Below are 13,325 nucleotides of genomic sequence, written 5' to 3'. Positions count from 1 at the left end.
GTAATTTCACTTTGTACTTAAAGGTCCCCTAATATACTGTTTTTCATCAATATATTATGGGTCTCAGATATATACAAAACATGTCTCTGAAGTGTTTGGCTCCAAATACCAAACATATCATATATTGTAGCATCCCATAATCCCCTCTGTTTCAGCCCTGTTTCAAAAGTGCTTATTCTCTGTCTGTTACTTCAGATGAAAATAAGGAGCCACTCCCCACGCCCCTCTGAGAGATATTTGGTTAAAAAGAACACAATGGTGCTCTAGGAGGAGATTCAGGTGATAAGGGGGGGGGTTGCACAAGCCAAAAAAATCGTTATGACATTATAAAGTGGCCAAAATCTGATCAGGTTATTTTCAGACAGGTTTTTTTATATAAATGGATCAGGACAAAAGGAGAGCAAATCTTTTTTCCTGAAACTTTCAGAATCTCTTTACACAGAGGGGACACATGTTTATGTATAAAAGACATTAAGAAGTGGATTTTTCCTAATAGGTGACGTTTTAACTTGCGATTTACCCACTGGGTCCTGTCGCGTGTCGATGCTCTTCGCTCCCTCAACACGTGTGTTTCAATGATCCCTCCATTCATACTTTATCACAATAGTTCTACACACAGGAATATCGTTTTTAAAAACGCCGGCACTGCATGTCCTCCATCGTCGTCACTGAACGTAATCCGGGGTTTTGGCGTCACTTCTCTGGCCTCATTTGCTGCACTATATTTGGCTCCACCTTCCACGTGCTACCCCATTGCGTCAAGTTCTCTACAAGCAGCAAACAAGTGACCGGAAGCGAAGTGTTGAAATAAAATCATAAAACAGATTGAGGTTTGCGTTCACTCAAGGTGATCAACAGCTTAGGTCAGCATTTATTTATTTGTATTTATTTTTTTGACAGTCGTGAAGTAAAAAACTGTGATTTATTAATGTTCACAAATAGGCTATAAATGATTGTGATAAGCAAGTATGTGTTACTGTTTTTTTTACAGCAGCAGCCGGTCATGCTGGACCCAAACCAACACTTTTATATTAAAAGACTTATAAGCCGACCAAAGTTTTATTTCTTTTGAATTATACGATAATTGTTAAAATTACTATTAAAAATGTTTACTGGAAATCCAAAAAATGAAATAGGAACATTATTGTATTTAATACTTATATATGTTACCCATACATTTCAAGGCTTTTATTAGTCATACGTTCATAGCTAGAGTGTAGTTATGACGATGAAAATCTTAGGTCCCAGGCTCCACCAGCAGTGCAACACAATAAAACAGGAAAACAGAAACATAGTGCAAGTAAATACAAAAAGAAAAATAGTAAAATACTGAAATAGTGCAATAAGAGTCTATATACAATGATTGGAATATGAAATAATAGATACATAATTTCTAAGTAGCAGCCAGATGAATGTTATGGATGTTGTTTCAAGTTCAGGTATTTAATAGTCTTATGGCCTGTGGGATGAAGCTGTCCCTGAGTCTGGTGGTTTTAGTCCTGGTGCTGTGGTACCACCTGCCAGACGGCAGCAGACAGAACAGTTTGTGGCTGGGGTGGTGGGGGTCTTTGTAATCCTGAGGGCTTTCTTCTTACTTGGGAGTAAAGATCCTCCATGAATGGCAGCTCCGTCCTGATGTTCTGTGCAGTTTTCACCACCCTCTGTAAAGCCTTACGATTGAGGGCGGTGCCGCTGCCGTACCAGGCCGTGATGCAGCCAGTCAGGATACTCTCTATGGTGCACCTGTGGAAGTTGCAGAGTATCCTGGAGTCCATGTTGAACCTCCTCAGCCTGCGGAGGAAGAAGAGCCGCTGTCGAGCTGTTTTGGTGATGGTGTTTGTGTGATGAGTCCAAGTCAGGTCCTCACTGATTTGTTTGCACTTCGTTGTTTTGTCACCTATTTGCCTCACATGTCTTTAAAGGGGACATACCATGAGATCTTTTATACATAATAGGTGTTTTATAAGTGCCAACCAAGCCACAAATCATACAAACCAGAACATTGTAGTGGGCTGCCTTGGTCAGAAAACATGAGATTCAACAAGCCACTCAGATGTATCCCCCCCTTCTGATGTCACATGCAAGCTCATTCAAATATAATTTTGAGAACTACCATTGCTATTTTTTCTGCAAGCCAATCAGAGCAAACTAGGCTTTTTTGGAAGGGGACGTGTAAAGACAGGCACTAAAGTGGAGAATGTAAAAAGAGAGCATGAGATCCTTTATTTTTTTATATGAAAGCATGTCGATTTGTTGTTGAAGAAGCGTTTATTTCTTTATTTTCCCTTTAAACCCTGAACTGTTGTCCTTTTAGCTCTGGATCATGGTCCTAACCCCTGTCCCCTCACACTCAGACAGTGGAAAATAAATTCAGTTATATCATCTTGATGACGCTGAGAAAAGCAGCCACCAGTAAGATACCATTTATGTCCTTTTTTTATCGAGGCTTCTGAGGTTATCAACAACTACAGTGTAACAAAGTGATATCTGCACAGAGCTTATTCAAACCTCCATCGATGACTCCAAACCAGAACATATTTGCTAATAATACAAATTAAGAGCTGATTTTTTTTTTATGATCTTGATCCCATTGTGTACATTGTATAAGCGAAGGAGAATGTCTCACATGATGCCTAGAGATAGAATTATCTTTCTCTGAAACTTTTAGACACATGTATTGTCACAGCTTAGAAAAAACCCAACAGCATGCAAGTACCGATTGTATATGTTTAACCTATTTGTGGGATACAAAACATTCTGAGAAAAAAGTTGAGAAATGTTCATAACATTTTTTTTTTTACTTGGCCTTTTTGGGTAGTTGGCCAAAAGTACCAGTGTAAAAAAGCAACAAAGATTAAGTGTGTGAACCTCATGGATTACCAACTACCTCACGGACAGACCACAGTACGTCCGGCTGGGCAGTGTGCTGTCTGATGTGGTGGTTGGTAGTATTGGAGCCCCACAGGGGACTTTGCTGTCTCCTTTCCTGTTCACCTTATACACCTCTGACTTTCAATACAACTCAGAGTCATGCCACCTGCAGAAGTTTTCGGATGACTCTGCAGTGGTAGGGTGTATAAGGGATGGACGGGAGGAGGAGTACAGAGCGCTGGTGGGTGATTTTGTTGAGTGGACTGGAAGAAATCATCTGCTTCTGAATGTGGCCAAGACCAGAGAGATGGTCATTGATTTCAGGAGGAAGAGGACATCTCCTCCTCTGCCCCTGTGCATTCTAGGAGAGGATGTGGCAGTTGTGGAGGTCTACAAGTACCTGGGAGTGCACTTAGACAATGGGCTGAACTGGAGGATCAACACTGACGCTGTGTACAAGAAGGGGATGAGCCGACTCTATTTTCTAGTTTTGTTTTATTGTAAAAATGCCTTTTATGCTGCTGTAACAAAACAATTTCCAATTTGGGATCAATAAAGTACGATCTATCTATCTATCTATCTATCTATCATACAAAAAGACATTATATTACAATTGGAGAAAGCTATCACAACTGGTAATAAGTGTTTTCTGACATTGTTACAGATGTACCATTTGTAGTTTTAATAAATGCTTAATTTGACTATTTAAACATTATCGCAAAACTCTAAGGGCAAATCCCAATATTAATATCATTATTACCTCTATATGCGTTTATTAAAAACAATTGAGTTTGACATTAAATTCTCCTCTATTGGTCATCTAGCAGCGCCTTGAATCCACACTACTGTGATGGTGGTGAAAGAAGTATTCAGATGTATTCAAAAGATGTTCAACAACTATTTCATTTTCTAATGCTAAATCGATCATTTACTGCTAACATTATAGACACTTTGGACTTGTTTGAGAGCTTGAAATACAACTGACAAGTGAACAAATGCATGGATGAAATGTTGATGTGTGGTTCAGTTGCCTCTATATGCATTAATAAAAAAACAATTGAGTTATATATTAAATTCTCCTCTAATGGAAATGTGTCACCTGGGAGCACCTTGAATCTACTGTGATACAGAGCTGGAAGAAGTATTCGATGTTTTACCTAAGTAACTAAACAGCAAGTGAAGGCACTTTACTTTACATTTAATATTCGCAATATGAACTCAAAGTACCAAACTACCAAACGAGCCAAATAGCCAGCTTGGAGCAGGCTATTTGGTTTGTCCTTGAGCCTCCCACAACCGCTATTGAACACTCAATTGGGTATGTCCAATGCGTGGATGTTATCCAAAATCAATATTAAGTGAAGACTTGTTTGCTGTAAATGAACTGTATTTGCATATGGCAATCACCTAATACACTGTTTAAACAAATTGCATATCCTGTTCTGCAGCAGGAGACTCAAGTGGTAATTGTGTGATGACGTGTTATTGTTGTGTGCTCTATGCTTTGGTGAAGGGTGGGGTACTTAGCAGGAGAGCTTGTGAAAGCTCTGAAGGAAAAGCAGGATCTCAACATCACTGACAGACAGTGGCGGCGCCAGGGTATGGCTGGGGTAGGCTACAGCCATACCAAGAAATGGCTCAGCCCCACCTTAGCCCCACCATGAAAAGTGATGCAAATTCAATTAAATAATAAGCGAAATGCTAAATGTTGAGAACACGGATTGCGAAAATATACGGGTCGTGTCCACACGCTGTGTACAAGAAGGGGATGAGCCGACTCTATTTTCTAGTTTTGTTTTATTGTAAAATGCCTTTTATGCTGCTGTAACAAAAACAATTTCCCAATTTGGGATCAATAAAGTACGATCTATCTATCTATCTATCTATCTATCATACAAAAAGACATTATATTAACAATTGGAGAAAGCTATCACAACTGGTAATAAGTGTTTTCTGACATTGTTACAGATGTACCATTTGTAGTTTTAATAAATGCTTAATTTGACTATTTAAACATTATCGCAAAACTCTAAGGGCAAATCCCAATATTAATATCATTATTACCTCTATATGCGTTTATTAAAAACAATTGAGTTTGACATTAAATTCTCCTCTATTGGTCATCTAGCAGCGCCTTGAATCCACACTACTGTGATGGTGGTGAAAGAAGTATTCAGATGTATTCAAAAGATGTTCAACAACTATTTCATTTTCTAATGCTTAATCGATCATTTACTGCTAACATGATCGACACTTTGGACTGTTTTTGAGGAGCTTGAATACAAACTGACAAGTGAACAAATGCCATGGATGAAATGTGATGTTGTGGGTTCAGTTGCCTGACTCTATATGCATGAATAAAACACAATTGAGTTATATATTAATTCTCCTCTAATGGAAATGTGTCACCTGGGAGCACCTTGAATCTACTGTGATAAAGAAGCTGGAAGAAGTATTCAGATGTTTTACCTAAGTAACTAAACAGCAAAGTGAAGGCACTTACTTTACATCTAATATTCGCAATATGAACTCAAAGTACCAAACTACCAAAACGAGCCAAATAGCCAGCTTGGAGCAGGCTATTTGGTTTGTCCTTGAGCCTCCCACAACCGCTTTTGAACACTCAATGGGTATGTCCAATGCGTGGATGTTATCCAAAATTCAATATTAAGTGAAGACTTGTTTGCTGTAAATGACTGTATTTGCATATGGCAGCACCTAATACAACTGTTTAAACAAATTGCATATCCTGTTCTGCAGCAGGAGACTCAAGTGGTAATGTGTGATGACGTGTTATTGTTGTGTGCTCTATGCTTTGGTGAAGGGTGGGGGTACTAGCAGGAGAGCTTGTGAAGCTCTGAAGGAAAAGCAGGATCTCAACATCACTGACAGGACAGTGGCGGCGCCAGGGTATGGCTGGGGTAGGCTACAGCCATACCAAGAAATGGCTCAGCCCCACCTTAGCCCCACCATGAAAAGTGATGCAAATTCAATTAAATAATAAGCGAAATGCTAAATGTTGAGAACACGGATTGCGAAAATATACGGGTCGTGTCCACAGCACACAAACTGATCCTGCTGTAACAACAAGTGCACGTTACTTGATGCAAATATGGTTGAGGACCATTCGGGCTTATGCTATAAGAGGGTGAGGAAATTAAAACCTGGAAGGTGAGAAATTATTATTCTTAAGGGTCTTAAGCATGTTTTCTCTTCAGTGATTGTTATGTTAAATGTTTGTTTCCTTGTATTGTGTCTTAATATTTGCCCCTGTTTGATGTTGCAAATGGAGCTGCTATGATGCAGGAAAAATGTCAGATTTGATCTGACAATAAAATATAATCTTACCTGATCACACATGCAATATTTAACGTTAAGTGCGGAATTGCCTTTAATTAATATGTTGTATTTTGTTGCTTTTTTCAGTCAAACCTCTCCACAGCTTTAATCAAATATCATGTGGTGCGACCAAATATCATGTGGTGCGACCAAATATCATGTGGTGCGACCAAATATCATGTGGTGCGACCAAATATCATGTGCTGCGACCGTTTTAGAGTGATAATTATGATTAAAATAGGTCATACATTGTCAGTTCTTATGCTTTAATATTCATTTGAGGATTTATATACTTATAGTACTTTACTTTAGACTCATTATGAATCATTTTTATGCAACCTTATTCGTCTTTGAAAGAATTGTTAGGGTTATGGTTAATATATCATGAAACTAGAGCAATTCATTACATTATTGTAATCATTATGAATGAATGTTTATTTATTTATTTATTTTTAACTGTTTTATTCTATTTGAACAGATGCCACTGTCAAGTAAAATAAAAAGCGCTTGCCATAGGCAGCGTGTTAATTCTGACCCTGCAGCAAGAGCTGAGAACCTTGCAAGGAGAAGAGAAAGGTATGTTGTGTTGTTGCTTTTCCTTTTTTGTTAACATCTATCAACCATCCGAGATAAAATAGGCTATTTATCATAGATAAATGGCATGATGCTATACATTTGTTTATTTATATATGTTCAGCTACCAGAGAAAGAAACAGCAGGGAAAGATTCCATAAGTTAAGGCAAGTGAGCTGTCAGAGAGAGAGAGAAAGAAACAGAGAGAGAAATGGAGGGCTGCATCCAGTACTTACAGGGGAAGGAACAATATGGCAAACCCTTTGCTTGACCTTACACCACCATGTATGGAGAACTTTCAGATGTAGAACAAGAACAGCCAGAAAATGCAGGACAAGCTATGGTGGACCCAATACCCCTAAATGAAACTTGTATCCCCCATCATCTTCCACACCAGAGGAAAAGAAGAAAGTTACTACATCTTCTGCAGAAAGGCGTTGCAAAAAACTTCAGAAAGAGAAGTATAAAATACAAAAGCAGGTGTTACATCTTAGAAAAAGAGCTTGCAAAAATGAGAAGACCTAAAGAAACATTTCGGAAGAGTGGAAAGAGGTTAATGGCAAGAGAGAGAGTGGCTTAAGTGGGGAAAAAGCAAAAAGGGCCCAACAAATCGGCTGAGAGAGAGCAAGCTGTTGTCCATTTTTGTCCAGAGACAAAAACAGTCGTCTGTTGCCAGGGAAAAAAGACACTATCATGAAAAACAAAAAGAAAATGCAAGGGAGGGTTTTAACCAAGCCCCTCACTGAGCTCCATGCCCAATACAATAAAGAGGTCAAAGAGCATCTCTCAATGTCATACAGACAATTTGTGAGGAGGCGGCCTTTTTACATCACAGAGCCAACACATAGAGATTGAGAAACATGTGTGGAACATGAGAATGTCCGCCTCTTGGTTAACAAACTTGCTACGAGAGGGTTGCTTAAAACAACCAGCATCTCAGAATTGTTGAGTATGATTGTGTGTGATCGTAAAAATAAAGCATGCATGGACCGCGAATGTCCCACTTGCTGCTTTGAAGAAATAGAAATTCCTGAGACAGAGTGTGGCGAAGTTTCTTGGGATCAATGGGAGCGCGTCACATCAACAAAAGGAGAGAAAAAACTTTGCAAATGTTTTAAAGCAGACATACACAGGGACAATCTGGAAGTTAACAGAGTTGTTCCAGAAAAAGCGTGAACATATAGCCATTCATCAATTTAATTTGATACACCAAACAGAACAGTTTCTTGACCTCAAACTAAATCTCACTGACACTGAAGCAGTTCTACACATTGATTTTTCAGAGAACTATAAGATGAGTACTGAAATACAGGCCTATCATTTTGGAGGCAGCAGAAAGCAAGCCACATTACACACTGCTGTACACAGTCAATGGCACTAAGTCATATGCCACACTGTCGGACAGCCTCCGCCATGATGAGCGGGCAGTGTGGGCCCTCCTGGAGCCCATACTGAAAGAGCTTCGGGCAACCTGCCCCCAGATTTCCCTGAAGCCCTTTTCATTTAATGCACTTAGTTTGCTTCCTCAACGTGTCTATATTGCAAAACTACCTCTGCTTTATTTCTATATAGGATGCTCATTGCAGGGTTGGGCTATATGACAATATATGTAAAATGTAGCGTGAGACGATGTTAATCTTCCTGCCGTATTGTTTTATGATATTTCCCTATAATTATGACTGGTTTAATTGGACCATCAATCAGGGTGATAATCCTGGATTTAAAACTTACTATGTTATTCATTTCACTGGATGTGTCAAAACAGATGATCCTAACTATTTTATCAATAAACAATTCATAGAATATATATCATATATTATAAAAAATACAAACCAAAAGAATAGTGTCAATATTGCCTACCCATACTATTGTATTGCCTTACTTCTACTGTTTTGTTGTTAATTTGGAGTTTTCCCTTATACAAAATGAGGGCCTAGAGACGATAAGGGAGTATTATGCATGTTACCTTCAAACCAGGTTATACAGTATGAGCAGTGTATTTCAATGTCATGTTACTTTATACTTCATTACATTTTTAAATCAAATACTGAATTTTTTACTCCTCAACATTTTTTCGACAGCTTTAGTTGCTAGTAACTTTGCAGATTCAGAAAATGTAAACAAAATATATAAAAGAAACTAGTAAATGATAATGGATTACGTCAGCTGGCAATACATAAAGCACAGTTTCCAGCTGCACATGAATCATTAAAGACTATCAGCAGATATACTGATATACAGATTTATACTGTAAAGAGCTATTCTGCATAATAAGTAATTTCACTTTGTACTTAAAGGTCCCCTAATATACTGTTTTTCATCAATATATTATGGGTCTCAGATATATACAAAACATGTCTCTGAAGTGTTTGGCTCCAAATACCAAACATATCATATATTGTAGCATCCCATAATCCCCTCTGTTTCAGCCCTGTTTCAAAAGTGCTTATTCTCTGTCTGTTACTTCAGATGAAAATAAGGAGCCACTCCCCACGCCCCTCTGAGAGATATTTGGTTAAAAAGAACACAATGGTGCTCTAGGAGGAGATTCAGGTGATAAGGGGGGGGGTTGCACAAGCCAAAAAAATCGTTATGACATTATAAAGTGGCCAAAATCTGATCAGGTTATTTTCAGACAGGTTTTTTTATATAAATGGATCAGGACAAAAGGAGAGCAAATCTTTTTTCCTGAAACTTTCAGAATCTCTTTACACAGAGGGGACACATGTTTATGTATAAAAGACATTAAGAAGTGGATTTTTCCTAATAGGTGACGTTTACACTTGGCGATTTACCACTGGGTCCTGTCGCGTGTCGATGCTCTTCGCTCCCTCAACACGTGTGTTTCAATGATCCCTCCATTCATACTTTATCACAATAGTTCTACACACAGGAATATCGTTTTTAAAAACGCCGGCACTGCATGTCCTCCATCGTCGTCACTGAACGTAATCCGGGGTTTTGGCGTCACTTCTCTGGCCTCATTTGCTGCACTATATTTGGCTCCACCTTCCACGTGCTACCCCATTGCGTCAAGTTCTCTACAAGCAGCAAACAAGTGACCGGAAGCGAAGTGTTGAAATAAAATCATAAAACAGATTGAGGTTTGCGTTCACTCAAGGTGATCAACAGCTTAGGTCAGCATTTATTTATTTGTATTTATTTTTTTGACAGTCGTGAAGTAAAAAACTGTGATTTATTAATGTTCACAAATAGGCTATAAATGATTGTGATAAGCAAGTATGTGTTACTGTTTTTTTTACAGCAGCAGCCGGTCATGCTGGACCCAAACCAACACTTTTATATTAAAAGACTTATAAGCCGACCAAAGTTTTATTTCTTTTGAATTATACGATAATTGTTAAAATTACTATTAAAAATGTTTACTGGAAATCCAAAAAATGAAATAGGAACATTATTGTATTTAATACTTATATATGTTACCCATACATTTCAAGGCTTTTATTAGTCATACGTTCATAGCTAGAGTGTAGTTATGACGATGAAAATCTTAGGTCCCAGGCTCCACCAGCAGTGCAACACAATAAAACAGGAAAACAGAAAACATAGTGCAAGTAAATACAAAAAGAAAAATAGTAAAATACTGAAATAGTGCAATAAGAGTCTATATACAATGATTGGAATATGAAATAATAGATACATAATTTCTAAGTAGCAGCCAGATGAATGTTATGGATGTTGTTTCAAGTTCAGGTATTTAATAGTCTTATGGCCTGTGGGATGAAGCTGTCCCTGAGTCTGGTGGTTTTAGTCCTGGTGCTGTGGTACCCACCTGCCAGACGGCAGCAGACAGAAACAGTTTGTGGCTGGGGTGGTGGGGGTCTTTTGTAATCCTGAGGGCTTTCTTCTTACTTGGGAGTAAAGATCCTCCATGAATGGCAGCTCCGTCCTGATGTTCTGTGCAGTTTTCACCACCCTCTGTAAAGCCTTACGATTGAGGGCGGTGCCGCTGCCGTACCAGGCCGTGATGCAGCCAGTCAGGATACTCTCTATGGTGCACCTGTGGAAGTTGCAGAGTATCCTGGAGTCCATGTTGAACCTCCTCAGCCTGCGGAGGAAGAAGAGCCGCTGTCGAGCTGTTTTGGTGATGGTGTTTGTGTGATGAGTCCAAGTCAGGTCCTCACTGATTTGTTTGCACTTCGTTGTTTTGTCACCTATTTGCCTCACATGTCTTTAAATGGGACATACCATGAGATCTTTTATACATAATAGGTGTTTTTATAAGTGCCAACCAAGCCACAAATCATACAAACCAGAACATTGTAGTGGGCTGCCTTGGTCAGAAAACATGAGATTCAACAAGCCACTCAGATGTATCCCCCCCTTCTGATGTCACATGCAAGCTCATTCAAATATAATTTTGAGAACTACCATTGCTATTTTTTCTGCAAGCCAATCAGAGCAAACTAGGCTTTTTTGGAAGGGGACGTGTAAAGACAGGCACTAAAGTGGAGAATGTAAAAAGAGAGCATGAGATCCTTTATTTTTTATATGAAAGCATGTCGATTTGTTGTTGAAGAAGCGTTTATTTCTTTATTTTCCCTTTAAACCCTGAACCTTTTTCCTTTTAGCTCTGAATCCTGGTCCTAACCCCTGTCCCCTCACACTCAGACAGTGGAAAATAAATTCAGTTATATCATCTTGATGATGCTGAGAAAAGCAGCCACCAGTAAGATACCATTTATGTCCTTTTTTTATCGAGGCTTCTGAGGTTATCAACAACTATAGTGTAACAAAGTGATATCTGCACAGAGCTTATTCAAACCTCCATCGATGACCTCCAAACCAGAACATATTTGCTAATAATACAAATTAAGAGCTGATTTTTTTTTTATTGATCTTGATCCCATTGTGTACATTGTATAAGCGAAGGAGAATGTCTCACATGATGCCTAGAGATAGAATTATCTTTCTCTGAAACTTTTAGACAAATGTATTGTCACAGCTTAGAAAAAACCCAACAGCATGCAAGTACCGATTGTATTATGTTTAACCTATTTGTGGGATACAAAACATTCTGAGAAAAAAGTTGAGAAAATGTTCATAACATTTTTTTTTTTACTTGGCCTTTTTGGGTAGTTGGCCAAAAGTACCAGTGTAAAAAAGCAACAAAGATTAAGTGTGTGAACCTCATGGATTACCAACTACCTCACGGACAGACCACAGTACGTCCGGCTGGGCAGTGTGCTGTCTGATGTGGTGGTTGGTAGTATTGGAGCCCCACAGGGGACTTTGCTGTCTCCTTTCCTGTTCACCTTATACACCTCTGACTTTCAATACAACTCAGAGTCATGCCACCTGCAGAAGTTTTCGGATGACTCTGCAGTGGTAGGGTGTATAAGGGATGGACGGGAGGAGGAGTACAGAGCGCTGGTGGGTGATTTTGTTGAGTGGACTGGAAGAAATCATCTGCTTCTGAATGTGGCCAAGACCAGAGAGATGGTCATTGATTTCAGGAGGAAGAGGACATCTCCTCCTCTGCCCCTGTGCATTCTAGGAGAGGATGTGGCAGTTGTGGAGGTCTACAAGTACCTGGGAGTGCACTTAGACAATGGGCTGAACTGGAGGATCAACACTGACGCTGTGTACAAGAAGGGGATGAGCCGACTCTATTTTCTAGTTTTGTTTTATTGTAAAATGCCTTTTATGCTGCTGTAACAAAAACAATTTCCCAATTTGGGATCAATAAAGTACGATCTATCTATCTATCTATCTATCTATCATACAAAAAGACATTATATTAACAATTGGAGAAAGCTATCACAACTGGTAATAAGTGTTTTCTGACATTGTTACAGATGTACCATTTGTAGTTTTAATAAATGCTTAATTTGACTATTTAAACATTATCGCAAAACTCTAAGGGCAAATCCCAATATTAATATCATTATTACCTCTATATGCGTTTATTAAAAACAATTGAGTTTGACATTAAATTCTCCTCTATTGGTCATCTAGCAGCGCCTTGAATCCACACTACTGTGATGGTGGTGAAAGAAGTATTCAGATGTATTCAAAAGATGTTCAACAACTATTTCATTTTCTAATGCTAAATCGATCATTTACTGCTAACATGATAGACACTTTGGACTTGTTTGAGAGCTTGAATAACAACTGACAAGTGAACAAATGCATGGATGAAATGTTGATGTGTGGTTCAGTTGCCTCTATATGCATTGAATAAAAACAATTGAGTTATATATTAAATTCTCCTCTAATGGAAATGTGTCACCTGGGAGCACCTTGAATCTACTGTGATACAGAGCTGGAAGAAGTATTCAGATGTTTTACCTAAGTAACTAAACAGCAAAGTGAAGGCACTTTACTTTACATTTAATATTCGCAATATGAACTCAAAGTACCAAACTACCAAACGAGCCAAATAGCCAGCTTGGAGCAGGCTATTTGGTTTGTCCTTGAGCCTCCCACAACCGCTTTGAACACTCAATTGGGTATGTCCAATGCGTGGATGTTATCCAAAATCAATATTAAGTGAAGACTTGTTTGCTGTAAATGAACTG

General features: G+C 38.7%; 1 long non-coding RNA gene across 1 annotated transcript in view; it reads right to left on the bottom strand.

Annotated features, from left to right (window-relative positions):
- Positions 1-13,325, bottom strand: part of LOC117494098 — an 86,280-nt gene that overhangs the window by 23,424 nt on the left and 49,531 nt on the right. The window lies entirely within an intron of this gene.

Source organism: Trematomus bernacchii, unplaced genomic scaffold (assembly GCF_902827165.1).
Source record: "Trematomus bernacchii unplaced genomic scaffold, fTreBer1.1, whole genome shotgun sequence".
Classification (NCBI taxonomy): Eukaryota; Metazoa; Chordata; class Actinopteri; order Perciformes; family Nototheniidae; genus Trematomus; species Trematomus bernacchii.
Note: the sequence above shows the minus strand (reverse complement) of the source record. Positions and strands in the feature narration are given on the sequence as shown.